Source organism: Myotis brandtii, unplaced genomic scaffold, assembly GCF_000412655.1.
Source record: "Myotis brandtii unplaced genomic scaffold, ASM41265v1 scaffold450, whole genome shotgun sequence".
NCBI classification, from domain to species: Eukaryota; Metazoa; Chordata; class Mammalia; order Chiroptera; family Vespertilionidae; genus Myotis; species Myotis brandtii.
In genome coordinates this window covers 1,162,514-1,186,456 of record NW_005367210.1, presented here as the reverse complement: position 1 = coordinate 1,186,456, position 23,943 = coordinate 1,162,514, and the positions used below count along the sequence as shown (strand labels likewise).

The 23,943-nt window shown below is 40.5% G+C and overlaps 2 pseudogenes; both read right to left on the bottom strand.

Moving 5' to 3' along the window:
- The window catches only part of LOC102255918, a 100,197-nt pseudogene that overhangs the window by 71,870 nt on the left and 4,384 nt on the right, over positions 1-23,943 (bottom strand).
- The window catches only part of LOC106723620, a 22,287-nt pseudogene continuing 6,493 nt past the window's right edge, over positions 8,150-23,943 (bottom strand).

Sequence of the window (23,943 nt, the reverse complement as noted above, 5' to 3'; positions counted from 1 at the left end):
CGGGGGGGGGGGGGGGGGGGGGGGGGGGGGGGGGGGGGGGGTAGGGGGTAACGTGGGTATAAGGACACATATGTAATATCTTAATGAATAAAAAAAATATATTTTTAAAAAAAGAACTAATAATTTTCTAGACTGTCATGCTTTGATTCCCTATTCTTCACTTCCTGTGTAACCACTGGAGGTTTTTTATTTGTGGTTACCCTAGGTATCCATTACAAAACCATTTTATATACATAATAGTGTATTTTACATATGTAACAATGCTTGCATACAAAAAATTTACTTTTAATCTGCCCTCCCACATTTTGTTTTTGATGTCACAATGTAACCCATTTTATATTGTATATTTACTAACAAATATTATATAGTTATTTTTAATGCATGTCCTTTAACTTTTATATATAAAGTAGTTAACATACCACATTACACTATTTTTCTGAATTTGACTCTACACTTAATTTTACACTTGCTTTTTTATACTCTCATGTTACTAACAAATATTTTTCATTTCAGCTTGAAGACCAATGTTCAGGCATCCTCAAAATTTCCTTTTCCTTGTGACTTAGCCACACTTTTCTGTGTTTTTCATTCCTTCTAGCTTTTCTTGAGAACTGACACTTTAAATAACATAATGTGGAAATCTAGAAATCAGAATCTCCTCTTTTGTTCAGGTTTGTAGCTGCTACGTGATGTGGATTGTATTTAGTTTAGTGCTTTTTCACAGTGATTTTGTAAAGACTGTCTTCATTACATTGTGTGGTCAGTGTAGTCTCTCTTCCATTAGCTTAGTAGTCATTTTGTGTTTCACAGAGATTTCACTGACTGGAGCGAAGACAGAAAGGAAAGAGGAAAAGAAAATACGTTGCTCTCCCAGTATTTGCATATTGGCTCTGAGTTCTGACAGTTGATCAAACATTCAGCCATGCCATCTGCCACACTGTCTTCACCTTCACTTTCTGTTTGTGCAGAGCAAGAGGAGACAGCTAATGTCTTTACCCAGGTACTTCTATTCCCCAGTATATGGGTGCTATTTGTAAAGCTCTTATTCCACACATATTATTTCTTCTCAGCCTCATCCCACTCTTGATCTTTCTGTCACTTATACCATTACCCCTTGTCCTAGTCTGCTTTGGCCAATATTGTTGCTTTCAAATTCTGGATGATTTTCACTGAAATGTGCCAATGAGAAAAACATGTATTGAATTAAAAAGGCAAAAAGGAAGCAGAAATGTCATTTTCAGGAGAACCCCATGACCAGATAAAGACTCTGTAATTGGTTCTAACTTAAGGTAGCCAGAAGCAATAACTCTCAGACATATCCATGATCTTTGGCTTCTCCTCGCACTTTTTGCTTTTGGATATAATTTCCCAGTCTTTCATACACCTGTGCTCAACTTTCTACCTCTCAAATAATTACATGTATGTTTTCCTGACAAAATACAGATTGTTACAATCCCTCAGAGTACTAGTTCTATGTTTTGAAAGTTTAAAAATCTCAAATCAGCGTGACTATGTTGGTTCCATGGTCCATTGGTTCTTAAATTTTTCATCTTAAAGAAAGTGTGATTTTGATTATATTTTTAAAATTTGATGCTCAAAAATACTGAATAGATGGAACAACTGAATATCTACATGGAAAGAATACAGGTGTACCCCTACTTGACACCATATATAAAAGTTCATTCAAAACAGATGAAAGGACTCAGTGCAAGAACCATTCTTTTTGCCTCTTGCACGCCTCCTACTGGGGATCGAGCCCACAACTTGGGCTTGTGCCCTTAACTTTAACTGGAATTGAACCTGGGACCCTTCAGTCCGCAAGCCATCGCTCTATCCACTGAGCCTAACCAGCGAGGGCTATTTGGTTTCTCGTTAAAAAAAAAAAATTGATTTCACAGAGGAAGAGAGAGATAGAAACATCAATGATGAGAATCATTGATTGGCTGCCTCCTGCACACCCCCTCCTGGGGATTGAGCCTGCAACCAGGCATGTGCCCTTGACCAGAATCAAACCCTGGACCCTTCAGTCTGCAGGCCGACACTCTATCCACTGAGCCAAACCAGCTAGGGCTGTTATATTTTCTTGATGAAATGATCCTTTTATCATTATTTAATGACCCTGTTTTTTTGGTCTCTTATTACAGCTTTTTAATAAAGTCTATTTTGTGTGATTAATTATAGCTACTCCTGCTGCATTTTGGTATCTACATTCATAAGTTATTTTTTCCACCCTTCACTGACTCTGTGTGCTCTTAAATCTGAAGTGTCTCTTGTAAGCAGCATATAGCTGTGCCCTGTTTTTTTATTCCCCTTTAATCTATTCAACAAATCAATGACTTTTGATTAAAGAATTCAATTTGTTTACATTGAGACTAATTACTGACAGATCAGGACTTGTTAAAGTTTCCTAGTTGTCCTGTACTTTCCTTGTTCCTTTCTTCCACTATAGCGACCTTTTAGGAAGAAATGATTTTCTAGACTGTCATGCTTTGACTTCCTTTTCATTACTTATCTATCTACTGTAGGTTTTTCCTTTGTGGTTACCATCAGGTAACCACTACAAAACCATTTTATAAACATAATAGTATATTTTACACTAACTCTGATTGTATAAAAAAACTTTACCTTTTTATCGGCCTGCCCACATTTTGTTTTAAGCCAGTGGTTCTCAACCTTCTGGCCCTTTAAATACAGTTCCTCATGTTGTGACCCAACCATAAAATTATTTTCGTTGCTACTTCATAAATATAATGTTGCTACTGTTATGAATCATAATGTAAATATCTGATATGCAGGATGGTCTTAGGCGACCCCTGTGAAAGGGTTGTTCAACTGCCAAAGGGGTCGCGACCCACAGGTTGAGAACCGCTGTAACCCATTTTATACTCATTAACAATAGGGTAGTTATATTTTTTGTTTATTTTTATTGAGAGTATTGCAGATGTTCTGATTTTCCCCTATTTGCACCCTTCAACCTGGCTCCTGCCCTTCCCAGGCCTTTACCACACTATTCTCTGTGTCGTTGCTATGCATATCTACACTAATAAAAGACAAAGATGCTAACTGACCGTACCTTCGCTATGCCCTAAGCAACCCCCCCCAGCCAATCAGAGCGACTATATGCAAATTAACCCAACCAAGATGGTGGCCAGCAGCCACGAAGCTGGAGCAAGCAGGAGGCTTGGTTGCCCGGACGATGAGAAAGCCAACCTTCCCACAGGCACTGGGCGGCTGTGGCCTCTGCTCATTGCAACTAAGTTTCAATTATAGAAGACAAATAAATCCCAGATACGTGCTTCCAACTAGCCTCCACTGGGAGCTTAGGTGGCTGGGGGTTGTGGCCAGCCTGCAAACAGCCATCAGCCCCTCACCCAGGCTGGCCAGGCACCTCAGGGGAGACCCCCACACTGAAGGGGCTGTGGCCAGCCTGCAAACAGACATCAGCTCCTCACCCAGGCTGGCCAGGCACTCCTATATAATAAAAGAGTAATATGCAAATTGACCCTAACAGCAGAACGGCTGGGAATGACTGGTCACTATGACACACACTGACCACCAGGGGGCAGATGCTCAATGCAGGAGCTGCCTCTGGTGGTCAGTGTGCTCCCACAGGGGGAGCTCTGCTCAGCCACAAGCCAGGCTGATGGCTGCCAGTACAGCAGTGGTGGTGGGAGCCTCTCCCACCTCCTCAGCAGTGCTAAGGATGTCCAACTGCAGCTTAGGCCTGCTCCCCACTGGCAAGTGGGCATCCCCTGAGGGCTCCCGGGCTGCCAGAGGGATGTCTGACTGCCAGCTTAGGCCCAATCCCCCAGGGAGCGGGCCTAAGCCAGCAGGTGGTCATTTCCCGAGGGGTCCCAGACTGTGAGAGGGCAGTGTGTATTGAAGCAGGCAGGAAAGTGCATGGGCAAGGCCAGGACGGAAGAGAGAGCTGGATGTGGTAGTGGCAGCTTTGTCCCATCTCACTCCTTCTCCAGAAAGATTTCAGGTGATCTTTTGTACACATGATCAAAAGAGATGTCTCTTTGTGGTTTTAATAACAATGATTTTAAAATATAATTCCTGTTTTCTTAGAAATTTACATTAAACTCAACAAATACAAAACTGAGAAGACTTAATGATTGCCTTGGAAACATGGAAGACGGCCAGCAATAGAAACAGCTCTGAGCAATTTGACCATCATGAGCAGAAGGGCTCAGTTGGAACAAAGTTCCACATCCATCCAGCCCAACCTCACTACAACAATGCACGTGGAAATGGCTTCCAATGTTCAGAACTTTGAAAGTGCAGTGAGCATTGCCACTTTAGGTCAAAGACTATGGTGGGAAACTTAATGTGTGTGGACAAGTGACAGTGTGTGGCTGAATGCAGCAGCAGAGTGGAAAGAGCTATAGAAAAAAGGGCATAAGGATAAACTGGAGCTGCAGAGTCTGGGTTCCAGGGGTCCCAGAGTGCAGGAGAAGAGAAAGTGCGAGGATCTGCACCAATTTCCCAGAGCTTAAGACTGTAGAAAAATATTTTTGACAGTCCTGGAAGCAAAAGGTCTAAAATCACATTGTGGGCAGTGTCATGCTCTATCTACCTAGAAGTCTAGAGGGATAAGTCTTACCCCTTGCTTCTGCCCCGTGGATGTCAGCACCTTTGGCTCTCTGTGGCCTATATGTTCATCACTCTATCTGCTTTCATCATCAAAGGTGTTCTTTGTATCTGTGGATCCAACTTCCCTTTTCTTTGAGGAACCCCAGACATTGTGTTAGGTCTCATTCTAGTCTAGTCTGACCTCATTTTAACTTGATTACATCTCCAAAGACCCTATTCCCACATGTACAGGTACTGAATTTCAGGCTTTGAACATGCACTTGAGTCACACAATTCACCATTCAAAAGGACAGCTGCCCTGACCAGTTTGGCTCAGTGGATAGAGCGTCGGCCTGAGGACTGAAGGGTCCCAGGTTCGATTCCAGTCAAGAATTGGTTGCGGGCACATCCCTGGGGGGGGGGGGGGTGCAAGAGGCAGCCGATTGAAGTTTCTATCACATCGATGTTTCTAACTACTCTCTATCCCTCTCCCTTACTCTCTGTAAAAAATCAATAAAATATATTTTTTTTAAAAAAGGACTGCAAGGTACAAGATAGTTAAAGTAACTGAGGGCTGAATGTACTATTCAGGGTGCAAGGGTACACAAAAGTGAACAAGGAAATGAAGTCTACATGTTGGGGGATAAGGAATTGAGGAAGTCACAGGAATCCTATATAATAAAAGGCCAGGGATCATAAGCATAACGACTGGAATGACCACTCGACCAGTTGCCAAGAGATACATTGACCACCTCTCGGTCCTTCCCCCCCCCCCCCCCCCCCCCCTCGCAGGCTCCAATCGCAGCATTGCGAACGGGGAACCACAGCAAATGGGAGGTGGGGAGAGAGGGTGGCGGCAGAGGGCGGTGAGCGGTGAGGCCACAGCAGCAGCAAAATCAGCAAAGTTTAGCTAGCTCTTCAGAAACCTTACATAAGGGGCATACAAATTGTAGGCCCTGGGGTGCACAAAAGACTACTGTTCACAAGGACTGCTGGAGAAGTCATATCAAAACTTACATTCAGCCGAAACCGGTTTGGCTCAGTGGATAGAGCGTCGGCCTGCGGACTGAAGGGTCCCAGGTTCGATTCCGGTCAAGGGCATGTACCTGGGTTGCAGGCACATCCCCAGTAGGAGATGTGCAGGAGGCAGCTGATCGATGTTTCTCTCTCATCGATGTTCTAACTCTCTATCTCTCTCCCTTCCTCTCTGTAAAAAATCAATATAAAAAAAAAACACCTTACATTCACTTGTGACACTGTAAGTTGGTGTCTGTATGCACTAGAGATTCATGGGAGTTCAGTTCTTTACTTAACTACACAAAATAAATGATAATGCTAAAACACCGCAGACTCTTACATAAACCCACAACAATACTCCCACTACATATTTTTTTGTAACCATCATAATGTCCCAGCAGGTACAATGAATAAAAAAATAAATTATGGGTAAACTCTTTACACATTATTTAAGGTTTAAGGCCTGTGAGTAAATGTCACTCCACTGCACTACAAATTGTTACCCACAATGGTGAATAAGGTGGGAAACATTAACACTGATGGCATGTCAACACCTCATTCATTACACATCACTGTTAACATATTTCAATTACTTCATCTTTATTAATGAACATATTAAGTCCACACATAGTCTAAACAAAGTATTTCAAAGCACATGTATTGTCTTGGGTTGAAATAAACATTACAAGCATTCAAAGATCATGAAATGAATTGAGATATAAATCACATGAATACTTTTGTCTAAAAAAGCCACAAATAACTGTTGCAATAAAAAAGGATTCAGTGGAGACAATTACATTTGTCCTAATATTCATTCCCTTGGTATTTTGATTTATTTTTATTTTAATATATTTTATTGATTTTTTACAGAGAGGAAGGGAGAGGGATAGTGAGTTAGAAAGATGAATGAGAGAGAAACATCAATCAGCTGCCTCCTGCACACTCCCTACTGGGGATGTGCCCATAACCAAGGTACATGCCCTTGACCGGAATCAAACCTGGGACCCTTGAGTCCACAGGCTGGCGCTCTATCCACTGAGCCAAACCAGTTAGGGCGGTATTTTGATTTATACTAAAAAATCATGTAACTTTCCTTACTAGATTCTTTAAAATAAGTATTCTGATTTAAACTCATATTTGAAAAGTGTTAGTGACTTAACTACTTTCAAGTACAAATCCTGTGGGGTTTTCTGAAATACAGTGGGGCCTTGACTTATGAGTTTAATTCATTCTGAGACCAAGCTCGTTAAGGAGCTCATTAAGGAGCTCGTTAACTAAAATTATCAACTCAATGCAAAAAATCGGCTGAGAGACAGCTGGTATCTCAAAAAACTCATTAGTCGGGACACTCGTAAGTCAAGGCCCCACTGTATGTATTTTGAGGAAAGATTTTTTTTTAATATATTTTATTGATTTTTTACAGAGAGGAAGGGAGAGAGATAGAGTTAGATGTGCCCGCAACCCAGGTACATGCCCTTGACCGGAATCGAACCCGGGACCTCTCAGTCCACAGGCCAACGCTCTATCCACTGAGCCAAACCGGTTTTGGTGAGGAAAGATTTTTTATCATTTATTACAAAAGTAGAATTTCTCATGAGTATGCATTCTCTGATATGCAGAAAGATTGTAGGTCCATGTATAGGGTTTGCATATTACTTAACATTTTAAGTTTTTCTCCAGTAAAAATAGTCACGTGGCAGTTAAGATGTACCAGTAAATGCTGAAAACAATCTGCTGAACTTTTTATATTTGTATGGCGTCTCTCCACTATAAATTTTTAAAGCAACCGTCGCGAACCGGTGGTCCACAGACCACTGGTGGTTCATGAGGTCTGAAAGGTTGGCGACCGCTGGTTTAAGGAAACCTTTGCAGCAGTGGTCGCCAACTGGTGGCCTGCAGACCACTGGTGGTCCATGAGGTCTGAAAGCTTGGCAACCATTGCTCTAAAGTACATTGGAGCTTGAGCAATAGTTAAAGGTTTTGCCAGATTGTTTATATTTGTATTCTTTCAGTAAAGCATAAATTATGTGATATTGATTAAGGTTTCAACACTGGGTAAAGGTGTTATCAAATTCTCTCCATTGTAAGGTTTCTCTCTGGTATGATATTCAGTGAGGTTTGGGCAATGGTTGGAAGTTTTTCCATATTCTTTATATTTATACTAGTGGCCCGGTGCACAGAATTTGTGCACTGGAGTGGGGGGGGGTCCCCTAAGCCCAGCCAGTGCCCTCTCACAGTACAGGACCCCTCAGGGGATGTCCACCTGCTGGCTTAGGCCCGCTCCCTGTGGGGAACAGGCCTAAGCCAACAGCAGGACATCCCTCTTGCAGTCTGGGACCCCTTGCAGCTTACCACCTGCCTGCTCGCTGCTCCTTACCACTTCGCTCCCTGCTCCTTAGCACTGCCACGGAGGCAGGAGAGGCTCCCGCCACTGCCACTGTGCTCGTCAGCCATGAGCCCAACTTCTGGCTGAGCAGCGCTCCCCCTGTGGGAGCGCACTGACCACCAAGGGGCAGCTCCTGTGTTGAGCATCGGCCCCCTGGTGGTCAGTGAACATCATAGCATCCAGTCATTCTGGTTGTTCTGTTGTAAGGGTTGCTTAGGCTTTTATTATATAGCTTCTATTTGCTATATATTTCCCAATATTGAGTACAGCAATAGCGAGGTTAAAGGCTTTGTCATACTCTTCACATTTGTAAAGCTTCTCTCAGGTATGCATTCTCATATATTTGGTAAGATTTGAGCAGTGAGTAAAGGCTTTGCCACATTCTGTGTTTCTAAGGCTTCTCTCTAGTTGAGTCCTCTGATACTATAAATGTTTAAATATGATATGAAGGCATTTTGACATATGCACATTTATAAGGGTTTGTGTCCTGAGTGATTTCTCTGATGTTTGGAAAAGGCTGAATACCAGCTAAAGACTTTGCCACATTCTGTACATTTATAGGGTTTCTCTCCAGAATGAATATTCTGATGTTGAGTAAGATGTGAGCCCCGGGTAAAGGCTTTGCCACATTCTTCACATGTATATGGCTTCTCTCCAGAATGAATTTTCTGATGTTGAGTAAGATTTGACCTCCGGATAAAGGTTTTACCACATTCTCTACATTTATAAGGCTTCTCTCCAGTATGAATTCTCTGATGTTCGGTAAGGTTTGAACAGTGGCTAAAAGCTTTGCCACATTCAGTACATTTATAAGGCTTCTCTCCAGAATGAATTTTCTGATGTTGAGTAAGATTTGACCTCCGGATAAAGGTTTTACCACATTCTCTACATTTATAAGGCTTCTCTCCAGTATGAATTCTCTGATGTTCGGTAAGGTTTGAACAGTGGCTAAAAGCTTTGCCACATTCAGTACATTTATAAGGCTTCTCTCCAGAATGAATTATCTGATGTCGAGTAAGATGTGAGTTCTGGATAAAAGTTTTGCCACATTCTCTGCATTTATAAGGCTTCTCTCCAGAATGAATAATCTGATGCCGAGTAAGACTTGAGCTCCGGATAAAGGTTTTACCACATTCTCTACATTTATAAGGCTTTAGTCCAGTATGAATTCTCTGATGATGGCTAAGGTTTGAACAGTGGCTAAAAGCTTTGCCACATTCAGTACATTTATAAGGCTTCTCTCCAGAATGAATGATCTGATGCCGAGTAAGATATGAGCTCTGGATAAAAGCTTTGCCACATTCTCTACATTTATAAGGCTTCTCTCCAGTATGAATTCTCTGATGTAAAATAACATTTGCCTGCCACTTAAAGGCTTTATCACATTCTTTGCATTTGTAAGGCTTCTCTGCAGTATGGATTTCCTTATGTATATTTAACTTAGAAGACTGACTAAACACTTTCACGTAGTGATTACACGGGAGAGACTCCTCCTCAATATGAGTACTTTTATGTTCAGTAAGATTTGATGATTGGCTGGAAGACTTGGCACATTCAATAAAACTTTCTGTCTTCTCTACAGTATGAATACTCTGAGGTATAAAAATATTTGAGCTTTTTTCAAAGACTTTAGGCCATTTATACTTGTTCTGTGGAAGCTGAGCTCTTTGATGGTTATTAGAATTTGACCCTTGGTTAAAGTTTTTCTGAGATTCATTGCATTGGTGACTTCTCTCTTCATTATATGTACTCTGATAATAATTTAAGAGAGAAAAACTTTTAGTGAGGACTCTAATATCATTGCACATTTACAATTGTTCTCAATTACCTATTTTGATACCATGATGGTTGTATATATATCCTCCCACATTTATGAAAATTATAAACTCTGGAAAAACAACTATTTTCCCATGAAACAATACAAAATTGGTTAAGGGATTTACAAATTCATTTATAACTTGTACCTTCATTTTAAAAAAAATTTTGTTTTATTGCTTAAAATATTACAAAGAGTAGTATATATATCTTCTTTTTTTTCCCCCTTGACCTTCCCCTGGCCACCTCTACCCCCCAGTGTCTTGTGTCCATTGGTTAGACTTATATGCATGCATACAAGTCCTTTGGTTGATCTCTTTGTACCTTCATTTTTTAAATATCTCATTTGTAGAAATATTTGACTGTTTAATCAAATGCTACATTAAATCATTCAAAAATTATTTGCACAATGGACTAGGTGACTTTTCTAATATTAGACATTTTACTTCAGAGAATATATATTCATTTATTTATTTTAATTTTCACATGAGGACATGTTTATTGATTTTTAGAGACAGAAAAGGGGGGAGGGAGAGAGATAAAAAAAATTGATGAGAGGGAAAGATCGATCAACTGCCTCCTGCCTACACCAGGACCAGAGATTGAACCCTAAATCTACATGTGTCCCAACCAGCATTGAACCCACAACATTACAGGGTGACACTTCAACCAACTGAGTCACAGCAGCCAGAGCAGAGAATATATACTTTTAAATTTTTTTGTTTTTTTTTTTGTTCAGAAACACATTGTTCTGCCAATGTAACTGTTGTCAAGTAGAGGGTAACTGCCCCACTTTGGGGCAAGATCATGACTGACAAGATTTTTTCTCTTCATATTCCCCTGCACATTAAAAAATTTTCATTCAGTGTAAATTCTCAATGCCATAGCTGCTATATCTTACCTGTAACATTTTCTGGAATGACACTTCTACACCTGACTTTGACAAGAAACCTTGGGTGACTTGAGAAGTTATAGCTGAAATATAACAAATTAATTAGAAATTACACTCAGCTAAATATTCTTTAAATTTTAATGTACAGAATTAATACCTGTAAGAAGACTTCAGTGAGACAGAAGAACAGGAAGCACAAAAACTTTCTTCCTCCATGGAGATGTTAACTTACCAACAATTACTGATCCAATTACCTTCTAAAGTACTTCAGAAGCCAGTTCAAAGAACACAATATGCATCAGAAAGCACAAAATAAAAAAGTCATATCAAAGACGGAAACAAATTATGTACATTTGCCCAAAATACCTGCTCACTCTTTCTGACACAGGAATGGGAAAATATCATGGGCTCTAAATAAAAGCAAAATATGTTTTAAACTGGAAAGTTACACAAAACTCACACAGGTAGGCTTCTGGTCAAGATGGAGGTGTAGGTAATTGTGGCACTGGCAACCTCCCACAACCACATAAAAAAAATACAACTGAACTACAGGAAAACCATTTTTCAGAACTGACTGAAACCTAACTGAATGAAGTTGTAAAACAAAGACATAAAGAAAGGCTTATCCAGACTGGTAGGAGGTGCAACGTCACAGAATGGACTGGGCCCACATGGTGGATAAAAATCACCAGTGACATATCAGCTGCAGAGGTCGCATCTGAGGAGTGAAGGGTCACAGCCCCACAGAAGGCCCTCCAGCCCAGGGTTCCAATGCCAAGAAGAGATGTTCCCATTACTCTGGCTGTAAAAACTAGCAAGGATTGTGGCTGAGTGAGACGGAGAGCTGATGGAATCCTAGGCAATTCCTCTTAAAGGGCTCATGCTCTGACTTATTCAGATTCGTGCCCTGTGAGCTCCAGTGCTGTGGCAGCAGCTTGAATGGCACCAGGGACATACAGGTTGGACCTGAAGGATGAGAGCTGTAGAAGGAGCTTTCTCCCAGGCATAAGTCTTGGTAGAAGCCATTGTCCCTTTTCTGAGGCTTTCACCCACATAGCTGGCAAACAGGAGCCACAGCTGAGTCTCCATCAATTTGGCTCACACTTTTCACCACACCCTGAAGATTTCCTGACACCACACCCCATCAACCTGAGGGACCACCAAAGCTGTTTCCAGTGGCTATTCCATACAAACAGCATAAATTGGCTTATGCTTCAGTCTTTACAACAATGTCTCAAACAAGCAGGATCTGGCCCCAGTGTACCCCCCATAACTCTGGCTAAGTGGCCCCAGCACGGAAACTATGTAATGTCTAATTATTGGGGCGTACACCTGAAACTAGTATTATATTGGCAACTACAATTGAAAATTTTTAAAAATGAGTTAAACACACACACACACACCAATTACACTTTCCAGAATAGGTGTGACAGGCCTTTAAAAACCTACCACAGCTGATAGTTATTTTTGTTCTCCTGTACAAAGCAAGTTTATAAAGAATGGGATAGCAACAAAAGATCACAAGAAACAGAAATGAAGAAACAGAAAAACTATCCAACCAGAGGAACAAAATAAATCTCCATAAGTTGGCCCTAAATTAATGAACATATGTTAATTACCTGACAAAGATATGAAAAAAAAAACACCTTAAAAGGGCTCAATTGGAAAAACATACAGAACTAATTATTGTATCAAAATTAGGCATGACAATAATAAAAATGCAAGCAGACAGAAAGTATAAGAAAGAACCAAACAGATATAGGGAGCTGAAGAATATAGTTAGTACCTGAATTGAAATATACAATAGAAACATCAGAAACAGGCTTCATCAAGCAAAAGGAAGAATAAGACAACTTGGACTGACCCACAGTGTTCCTGGGATGTGGGAACCAAATTCCAGTATCTCAACCACTTCCCTCCCAAATTACATACATGGGGCAGAAAACAGAACTTTAAAACTAGTTTAACATAAAATTCCTCAGCAACGTGCACAGACTTCCCCAGGTTCACCAAGAAATCCAATAGTAGCCAGGTCATGCCACCCTTACACTGTTACAGGAAGACTTTGGATCTCACTGCAAATGTGATGGAAGCATAAAATTCCTCAGCAACGTGCACAGACTTCCCCAGGTTCACCAAGAAATCCAATAGTAGCCAGGTCATGCCACCCTTACACTGTTACAGGAAGACTTTGGATCTCACTGCAAATGTGATGGAAGCAGAAAGAGAATCCTTAGATTATGTTGGAGAGTAAGTGTTGGAGAGGATCTGTCCCTCGAAGACAGAAACAGAAATAAACGTGACCCTCTCAAAAATTAGTTCCATTGAAGCAGATGTTTCCAAACCATTATATAATATCTGATCTTCGGCCTCTCACCTGGATCATCTGTTTCCTTGATTCCCACCTACCTGGCTGGATGGGTATTGTCTTTTTTCCCTTCAACTCCCAGGGCTCCTTCATGTGCTTCAAAAAGGTGAGTAGGACTGGTTTAGACACACCTGTTTATTAGAAAAAGGAACATGGGCCATAGCCAGTTTGGCTCATTGTGAAGAGTCTCATCTGTGGACTGTCTTTTTTCCCTTCAACTCCCAGGGCTCCTTCATGTGCTTCAAAAAGGTGAGTAGGACTGGTTTAGACACACCTGTTTATTAGAAAAAGGAACATGGGCCATAGCCAGTTTGGCTCATTGTGAAGAGTCTCATCCTGTGGACTGAAGGGTCCCTGGTTTGATTCTGGTCAAGGGCACATGCCTGGGATGCAGGCTTGATCCCCAGTAAAGGATGTGCAAGAGGCAGCCAATCAATGATTCTCTCTCATCATTGATATTTCTACCTCTCTCTCCCTCTCCCTCTCTGAAATCGAATAAAAATATATTAAAAACAACAACAACCAAAAACTTACAAAAAAAAGAAACATGGGTTCAATGGAGAATCTCCAGTTTCCAATCCAGCCCTGTGCTCAAGTAAGAAGATAGGACGTTGTAGAATATCAGAATATCCTAAAAAATTATTTTCCAAAATATTATTTTCTGACAGAACCTTTCATTATACTGGAGACAACATTTAAAGTTTTCAAATCTTGAGTTCCACTTCCAAATACATCAGGAAGCCTTTCTGTTCTGCACCAGCAAAACCCCAATTGCTTTCCTTAATAACATGGATCTGAAACTCTATCATAAAAAGCAGAAGCTATAAGCAGACACTGTACTAATGAAGAAAACAAAACCCTGCAGGTGGAGGAGAAATTCTGGAAGGAAGTGGTCCTCACCGAGGAATACGAGGTTCCTGTAGTTCTGCAACATCACATCCATGTACAGTTTCCGCTGAGCTGGGTCCAGGCACGCCCACTCCTCCTGAGAGAATTCTATGGCCACATCACTGAAGGTCAACTGACCCTGAAATTAAAAGGAAATTAAAAGAAAAGCATTATTCAATTGACCATGGGCAGAGGTCATAAGGTCACCCAAAATGAAAAGTTAATAGAACCAGTTTAGACTTAGGACAGTATCCTGAGTTATCCAACAGCATCACTTTGACAATAAAATACTCTAATGTATTTTTAGAAAGGAAGATGGCATATGATCCACCAAACCACAGGAGAAGTTTTACTTTTCTGAAAGATAAATTTTAAAAATACAGGCATCAACACAAGCATATCCATTTTTTAGTGCTATATTTGAATCATAGAGGATCAACTGTACATATTTCTTAGCTGGAGAAGTCATTCTGAGTGAGCACAGTGTAGTACTTTTAAAATTTTAATGAGTTCTGGGGGGGCCTGAATTTCTATATGTTTAACCAGCTCACTTATAACTATGGATACCAATGTGCTGGTACATGTGCCGTACCTTTGGATACTACAGAACAAAACACAGGAAAAAAATTCATATACAAGATTTTCACTGAACAATTTTATGGAATTTACAGGTGTCATAGAATAGTACGCCTATCAACCACAGTTGTTTTAAGAGTTATTTATACATTAACTAGAGGCCCGGTGCACAAAAATTTGTGCACTAGGGGGAGCAGGGGGTCCCTCAGCCCGGCCTGTGCCCTCTCGCAGTCTGGGACCCTTCAGGGGATGACCACCTGCTGGCTTAGGCCTGCTCCCCGGGGGATTGGGCCTAAGGTTGGCAATCAGACATCCCTCTGGCAGCCCGGCAGCCCTCGGGGGATGTCCACTTGCCAGCGGGGAGCAGGCCTAAACTGCAGTCAGACATCCTTAGTGCTGTTGAGGAGGCAGGAGAGGCTCCCACCACCACCGCTGTGCTGGCAGCCATCAGCCTGGCTTGTGGCTGAGCAGAGCTCCTTCCATGTGAGAGCGCCATGACCACCAGAGGGCAGCTCCTGCATTGAGCGTCTGCCCCTGGTGGTCAGTGTGTGTCATAGTGACCAGTCATTCCCAGTCCTTCTGCTGTTAGGGTCAGTTTGCATGTTATCCTTTTACTATATAGGATAGAGGCCTGGTGCACGGGTGGGGGCCAGCTGGTTTTGCCCTGAAGGGTGTCCCAGATAGGGTGGGGGTCCCGCTTGGGTGCCTGGCCCAGCCTGGATGAGGGGATGATGGCTGTTTGCAGCTGGTCACACCCCCTTCAGGGTGGGGGCCCCCACTGGGGTGCCTGGCCAGTCTGGGTGAGGGGCTGAGGGCCGTTTTCAGGCTGGCGGGTGACTGAAGCTCCCAACCTCTCCTTTTTTTCTTTTTTTTTTTAATTCTGGGATTTATTTACCTTCTATGGCTGTCACTGGAGCTGAGAGCCGGCTTTAGATCTGAGGCTCGGCTCCAGCTCTGAGACCTCGGCTGCTGAAAGCCGATATCTGGGGTTGTTTGGCTTCTATAATTGAAACACTGTTGCAGCTCCAGCTCTGAGGCCCGGCTGGCTGAAAGCAGGTTTCTGGGGTTTGTTTAGCTTCTATAATTGCAACATTGTTGCGTAGAGTGCAGCTCAGAGGCCGGCAGCAGCAGGCGGGGAACCTTGGCTTCCTCCATCACTGGAGCAAGCAAGCCTCCTGTTTGCTTCAGCTGCCTGGCTGCCGGCTGCCATCTTGGTTGGCAGTTAATTTGCATATCGCCCTGATTAGCCAATGGGAAGCGTGTTGGAGGGATGGTTAATTACCATGTTTGTCTATTATTAGATAGGATAATTAATAAATCTCAAAAGTATTCAAAGAACAATAACATTATTGTTCATTTTTTTAAATGTTTTTATTGATTTTTAGAGAGAGAGAAAGGGGGAAGGACAAAGAAATAGAAATGTCGATGGGATAGAAACACTAATGAGTGGACTCCTGCACACCCACTACCAAGGATTGAGCACTGAACCGGGGCATGTGCCCTAACAGGGAATTGAACCAGTGATTTCTCAGTGCATGGGTCAACGCTCAACCAAGTGAGCCATGACTATTCATCCTTTTTTATGAAAATATTTTGTAAACGATCCATAAAACAGTAGAGCCTGGGTGTTATTCCAACCTTTACCTCGGATTTGACAAAAAGACCACAGACCAGTACACAGACACAACCCTCATGAATATACACAGCTTTGTAACTGTAAAGAATAGAAATAAGAAGAGGTCAAATAATGTTAACATTTTCTGCAAAGAGGCAGACATAAAAATGGAAACTATGTACAAATTAAATGTGACACAAAATAAAATGCTCATGTCAATAAAATTACCCTGCAATAAAATCAACATTAATGTCAATGTATCAATGTCACAAATCTCTTTGTGAATGACTGTCTTTGTATTTTATAAACACAAAAGGGAGGTAAACACACCATGATAAAAAATATTAGTACTATTATTTCTTAGCCTTTTATTTTTTTGATAAAATTTATCTTCGGTGCTGATCTGTATTTTATAATTTTAACACACTTGAACATCCATTACTATGATGCTTGTAAACATTTTTGAAAATACAAAGCACTGATAAATGAGTGTATCTGTGATAAGTCTGTGAAATACAATAAAAATTTACAGGCCTGGGGCAAAGCAAGTATCTGCAGTGAACAACAACAACAAAGCAACCTACAAATAAAACGAAACTGAAAAGCAATCAAAATTTCCAGAAGAAATGTGAATGTTTATGCATAAATCTCAAAAAACTTTTGACACCCTCATTTAAAAAAAAAATTTAACTCTATAGTTCAGGAATTGGGCAGAAAACACCTGTACCAAATGAAAATCAGGTGCAAAGTAAGTGCTATCAGGTGACAGAAGGACACATCATCACTAACACCAATTTCATACAAATTCATTCCACAAATACCTCCTGTACGTTATAAATCTCACAGTGCATTTAAAAAGTAAGACTTCCATGCCAGGAGAGAGACCAAGATGGCGGCATAGGTAAACACCGGAGACTGCTGCCGCAAACAACCACTTCAAAAATACAACTAAAAGACGGAATGGACATCACCCAGAACCACAGGAAGGCTGGCTGAGGAGAGACTCTTCAACTAGAAGGAAAAATAACAGCACACCGAGGCTCAGAGGAGACGCAGTGTGGAAAATACTCAGGTGCGGAGGTGCGCGCGCAAAGCGGGCTGGTGGCTGAGAGCGCGGTTGTCGTTTTCGGTCAGGGGGGAGTCTCAGACTCTGAGCTCCAGATACGGGCGAATCGCTGGGGACTCGGACCCAAACGGGAGAAGCGGGAGTGTCTGGCATCAGTTGGAAGGCAGCTTTCCCTCCGAGGTTTGCAGCGGTTCCGGGGGTTCTGAGAAGCAGAGCCTCTGGGAACAGGACTGAGGGCACCATAACGGCTCCCTCCGCCCGCCCTGTTGAGCCCGCCCCGCCCAAGCCCTGCGCAGAGCCATTTGCCGGATCGCCTCAGGCAAAGGCTAGATTAGCACCTCCCCAGAGGACAGAAGTTTTCCGCGGCAGACACAGCTGATTCACACAGCCAGTCGGCCTGGTGGTCAAATCCCTCTAGTATTAACTACAACAATCAAGGCTCAACTAGAACAAGACTGCGCACAAAGACCACTAGGGGGTGCACCAAGAAAGCATAAAAAATGCGGAGACAAAAAAACATGACAGAAATGGAGGATATAGAGCTAAAAATCGCAATTTTGAGGGCTTGCAAAAATGTGCTAGAAGCTGTCAATAAACTTGAGGAGAGAGTCACGAAAACTAATGAGACCCTCGATGCTATGATAAAGAACCAACTAGAAATTAAGCATACACGGACTGAAATAAAGAATATTATACAGACACCCAATAGCAGACCAGAGGAGCGCAAGAATCAAGTCAAAGATTTGAAATGCGAAGAAGCAAAAAACACCCAACCGGAAAAGCAAAATGAAAAAAGAATCCGAAAATACGAAGATAGTGTAAGGAGCCTCTGGGACAGCTTCAAGCGTACCAACATCAGAATAATAGGGGTGCCAGAAGATGAGAGACAGCAAGATATTGAAAACCTATTTGAAGAAATAATGGCAGAAAACTTCCCCCACCTGGTGAAAGAAATGGACTTACAGGTCCAAGAAGCGCAGAGAACCCCAAACAAAAGGAATCCAAAGAGGACCACACCAAGACACATCATAATTAAAATGCCAAGAGCAAAAGACAAAGAGAGAATCTTAAAAGCAGCAAGAGAAAGAGACTCAATTACCTACAAGGGAATACCCATACGACTGTCAGCTGATTTCTCAACAGAAACTTGGCAGGCCAGAAGGGAATGGCAAGAAATATTCAAAGTGCTGAATACCAAGAACCTACAACCAAGAATACTTTATCCAGCAAAGCTATCATTCAGAATTGAAGGTCAGATAAAGAGCTTCACAGATAAGGAAAAGCTAAAGGAGTTCATCACCACTAAACCAGTATTATACGAAATGCTGAAAGGTATCCTTTAAGAAGAGGAAGAAGAAAAAGGTAAAGATACAAATTGTGAACAACAAACATGCATCTATCAACAAGTGAATCTAAGAACCAAGTGAATAAATAATCTGATGTACAGAATGAACTGGTGATTATAATGAATCAGGGACATAGAAAGGGAATGGACTGACTATTCTTGGGGGGGAAAGGGGAATGGGAGATGCGGGAAGAAACTGGACAAAAATCGTGCACCTATGGATGAGGACAGTGGGTGGGGAGTGAGGGCGGAGGGTGGGGTGGGAACTGGGAGGAGGGGAGTTATGAGGGGGAAAAAAAGAGGAACAAATGTAACCTGAACAAAAAAGTTTTAATTTAAAAAAATTGTTTGTTTGGATAAACTACAGACTGAATTTGCCATACTTTTGGATTTAATTAATTAATGATAAGAGATTCGATAAATTCAGGTCATCAAATGTTCTTTTCTGATATTTTCTTTAGTAATTCCTACTCATTCTTGCACTCATTCCTGATATTAAAAATAATGTGAACAAAATTAAAGAAGAACTAAATAAGCAAAGATACATTTCAAGCTCATGGATAAGAAGACTCAATACTGTCAACATGTCAGGATTTTCCAAGTTGATCTATAGATTCAATGTAATCCCAGCACGTTATTTTGGGGATACAGACAAAGTAATTATAAAGTTTGTATGGATAAACAAAAGACCTAGAATAGCCAATACAGTATTGAAGAATAAGAACAAAGTTTGAGAACTGACACTATCCAATGTCAAGACTTACTGTAAAGCTACAGTAATCAAGACAGTATGATACTGGCAAAAGAATAGACAAATAGGTAAATTCAATAGACTAGAGTCCAGAGACAGGTCTCCATAAACATTGTCACTCACAATTGACAAAGAAGGAAAGGTAATACAACAGAGCAAAAATAGTCTTTCCACAAACGGTGCTGGAACAATTAGACATCTACATGCAAAAATTAAAATTAAAATTAAAATTAACCTAGACCTTACACCCTTCTCAAAAATTAACTTGAAATGGATCACAGGCCTAAATGTAGGAGGCAAAATTATAAAAGTCCTAAAAGATAACATAGGAGAAACTCTAAATGACTTTGGAAATGCCCAAAACTTTTAGATATAACACCAAAAGAACAATTCATGAAATAAATAATTGATAAGATGGAGTTCATTAAAATAAAAAAACTTCTGCTTTTCCAAAGACAATGTCAAGAGAATGAAAAAACAAGCCACAGACTGGCAGAAAATGTTTGCAAAAGACATATCTGATAAAAGATTGTTATTCAAAATATACAAAGAACTCTTAAAAATCAGCAATAAGAAAACAAACACCCTGATTAAGAAATGGTCCAAAGACCTGAATAGATACCTCACCAAAGAAGATATACAGAGGGCAAAGAAACACATGAAAAGATACCCCATACCTTATGTCATTAAAGAAATACAAATTTAAACAACAACCAGACATCTACACACCTATTACACTGGCCGAAATTCAGAACATTAACAACACCAAATGCTGGCAAGGATGGGGAGCAACAAGAACTCTCATTAATTACTGATGGGAATGCAAAATGATACAGCACTTTGGAAGACAGTTTGGCAAAATTAAATATACTCTTACCATATAATTGAGCAATTGAATTCCTTGGCATTTTCCCAAAGAATCTGAAAACGTACTAGTATGTCCATACAAAAACCTGCACACAGCTGTTTATAGCAGCTTTATCCATAATTACCCAAAACTTGGAAGCATCCAGGATGTCCTTCAATAGGTAAATGAATAAACAAACTGCGGTACATCCACACAATAGAATATTGTTCAGTGCTAAAAAGAAATGAGCTATCAAGTAATTAAAGAACATAAAAGAAACTTAAAGGCATATTCTTACATGACAGGACCCAATATGAAAAGGCTACATACTGTATGATTTCAAGAATGTGACATTTTGGAAAAGGCAGGACTATGGAGACAATAAAAAGATCAGTTGCCACTGGTTGGGGTGGGGGAAGGGATAAATAGGTGGAGCACAGAGGATTTTTAGGGCAGTGAAAATCTCTGTATGATACAATGATGGATACATGTCATCCCACATTTGTCCAAACCATAGAAGGCACAACACTAAGAGTGAATTGTCATGTAAACTATGGACTTTTAATGATTATAATGTGTCAATGTAGATTCCACAGTTGAACAAATGTACCACCCCCTCTATTAGAATACAAGCTGTCACAGAGAGACTGGGTCACTAATATGTCCCCAGCATTCAAACTCTCAACAAAGATTTCAAGATGAATGAATGATTTGCCACTTTAGAGTTGTCATGACTCATCAAAAACAGAATACAATACAGAAGACAAATTGTCATGCATCATTTTAAAAATTTCCATCCAAGGTGACACGAATAGGGTGGTGGCCTAGAAAGGAAGAAATTATGTCTCTCATTTTGCCTAATTTTACCCCATTATATTTGTGAAAGCCTCTACAGTTTGTAAACTCTACACCTTGAACCAGAACCAAGATCTCACAGTTCTTCTTCAGTCCCCTTTCCATTGCTTTCAGAGTAGGGTTGACCCTTTCACCGGGGTCGCCTAAGACCATCCTGCATATCAGATATTTACATTACGATTCATAACAGTAGCAACATTACAGTTATGAAGTAGCAACGAAAATAATTTTATGGTTGGGTCACAACATGAGGAACTGTATTTAAAGGGCCAGAAGGTTGAGAACCACTGTTCTAGAGGGCAGCCTCCCAGAGTGGATCCCTAGAGATGGGGTTGTCCTGGAATGGGTTTGGCCAGGCCAGTAGCTACTGTGCAGATGCAACAGGGGAGAAGAGAAAACTTGGTGGCAACAGGGTTCTGCAATAATCCTGCCCTCAAAAATCCTTCCAAAATGCCACTCAGTCCCCAGTTCTTTGGCCACACCCCTCCCATGGGACACGTCGTATAACAGGACAATCTCCCTCATCCCCTGTCCATAGGTGAATGGAGCCTCAATCCCTAAGGGACAAGGGGTAGAAAAGTGTTTCCATCACAGCTGTATTTGCAAATGAAGTAAAGGAGCATACTCTAGAAGCCTGTCAAGACATGAGATTGTTTGTATCACATTCATGTTCACTTTCTCTAACTGTACCCCCAAACACATTTTAATAATTGCTCTTGTTAATGTAAGAACACTTCACATGAGATCTACCGTTTCAATTTTTTAATATATATTTTTATTGATTTCAGAGAGGAAGAGACAGGAAGAAAGAGATAGAAACATCAATGATAAGAGAGACTCCCTCCCGTAGGCTGACACTGGGGATCGAGTTGGCAACCTGGGCATGTGCTCTGACCCGGAATTGAACCACGATCTCCTGGTTCATAGGTCGACACTCAACTACTATGCAACACTGGCCATGCTTAATAAAATTTTAAGTGTACAATACAATAGTGTTAACGGGCAAAAAGTTATTCATCTTTGATAAATCAAAATCTGTATCGCTGAATAGCAACTCCCACTTCCATTCTCCTCTGCCTGTGTCAATGCTAATCTTTCCTCTAATCTTTGTTCCTATGGGTTTGACTCTATTGTGACAATTCTGAACCTGTATTTATACCGTGTTTATACATTAAAAGTGCTTTCTATGACATATAAGGTTAGTAGTCATATTCTTAAATTTGAGGAAGAAAATATGATTAAAATAAACTCTAAATTTATAGTTTAACAAACATAATTATTATGAAAGAAACAGAAAACAAATTCTTGAAACACAACAGATTGACTATAATAAAACCTTAATGCAGCCCTAAATCTTCATGTGGAAATTTATGCTTTTAACTGCAGAGAAGCAAATCCATAGGCCCAAGTCATTATTTCTCATTAACATTGTTTTTGGAAATAAAAAATTAGTACCTTTTCCCTCTATGCATATCTCTGTGACCAGATTTCCCCTGTTAATAAGGACAACAGGAATACTGGAGGAGGGCCCACTGTTAATGTCTTTAATTTAAGTTGATTATTTTTTTTAAGGATCCTTTCTTTAAATAGGGTAATATCCCAAGGCAGTGGATAAGATTTCAACATATAATTTTTGAGAGACCCAACTGAACCCTTACATGGTAAATTTACGTGGGTGGGTGTGTAAGTGTGTGTGTGTATATATCTATGAAATTTTATCACACAGGTAGGTTTGTTTAAATCAGGGACCACATTGACTTATTAACTAAAGTTAGAACTGTAATTTCTACAGCTTTCAACATTTGTTACCAAATCATACATGTATGAATGTTCCTCTGAGCTTTCGTTCTAAAAATAAAGACTTTATTTCCAAAAATAAATAAATAAATAAATAAATCAGGGACCACAAACCAGATCCTTAACTTGACACCCCTCCTGACAACTCCCATCCCTAACCCAGTGCAACCTTTAATCTGTTCTCTATACTGATCTGGTTGGATTTATTTTTGATAACTTTATAATTTTTAAACAATTAATCATTAAATCACAAATTTGAGTTAACCCAATCTTTTATTTAACTGAATACACACTTACTATAAATAGTTCTATTTCAACAAATAGTCAATATTTAAAGAAACTTATGTAAGGTATTTCACATCCTTTTCCCCCTACTGTGTTTTGAAGAATCAGTATGTATCTTCCACTAACAACACATCTCAACTGAGACTGGCTACAGTTCACACGCACAACAGCCACAGGAGGAGACTGGCTGACATTGGATGGGCCAGCACTACAGTATCAACAGGAAAGTATTTTATGCAATACGAGGGCAGACTGTGCCCTGTAATACTCAACCTTTTCATTTCTTTGATGCTTTCCTTGAGGTTAAGTATAAAATCACCTATGTAACTGAGCATGGTCTAAGGAAAAGAATTTTTTTTTCGTAGGGTCAGAGTCAAGTGGGTGTGTATATACACTCCCAACCTTATATCATGGTGTTATTCAGTCTTTTTGTCCTTGTTGTATTTGTCTAAAGATCTGCCAAGTTCTGAGAGAGGAATTAAAAAAATTCTAACTTTCACTCTAGATATATGTTTCTCAATTTCTCCCTACATTTCCAATCATTATGTCATTCATCTTTAGCTTTGTCACTAGTACTTACATTTATGACTACTACGCATTTATTCATTCAAGTTTTATTTACCACCTCTTTGGTGCCTGGCATTGGAGACACAGAACAGAACAAGACAAAGGCCTTGCACATGTGGGACCTTAACCAGGAGACACCTTAATCAGGAGACAGACAATAAATATATAAACAAATAAACAGAAAAATATCTTGAGTCTAGAGAAGCCCAATGAAGACAAGTTAAAACAGCGTGGAAAACTCAGTGAAGGTTGGGAACAATGTAATAGTCACGGCAAAGGCCCTAAAGCAGAAACCTGC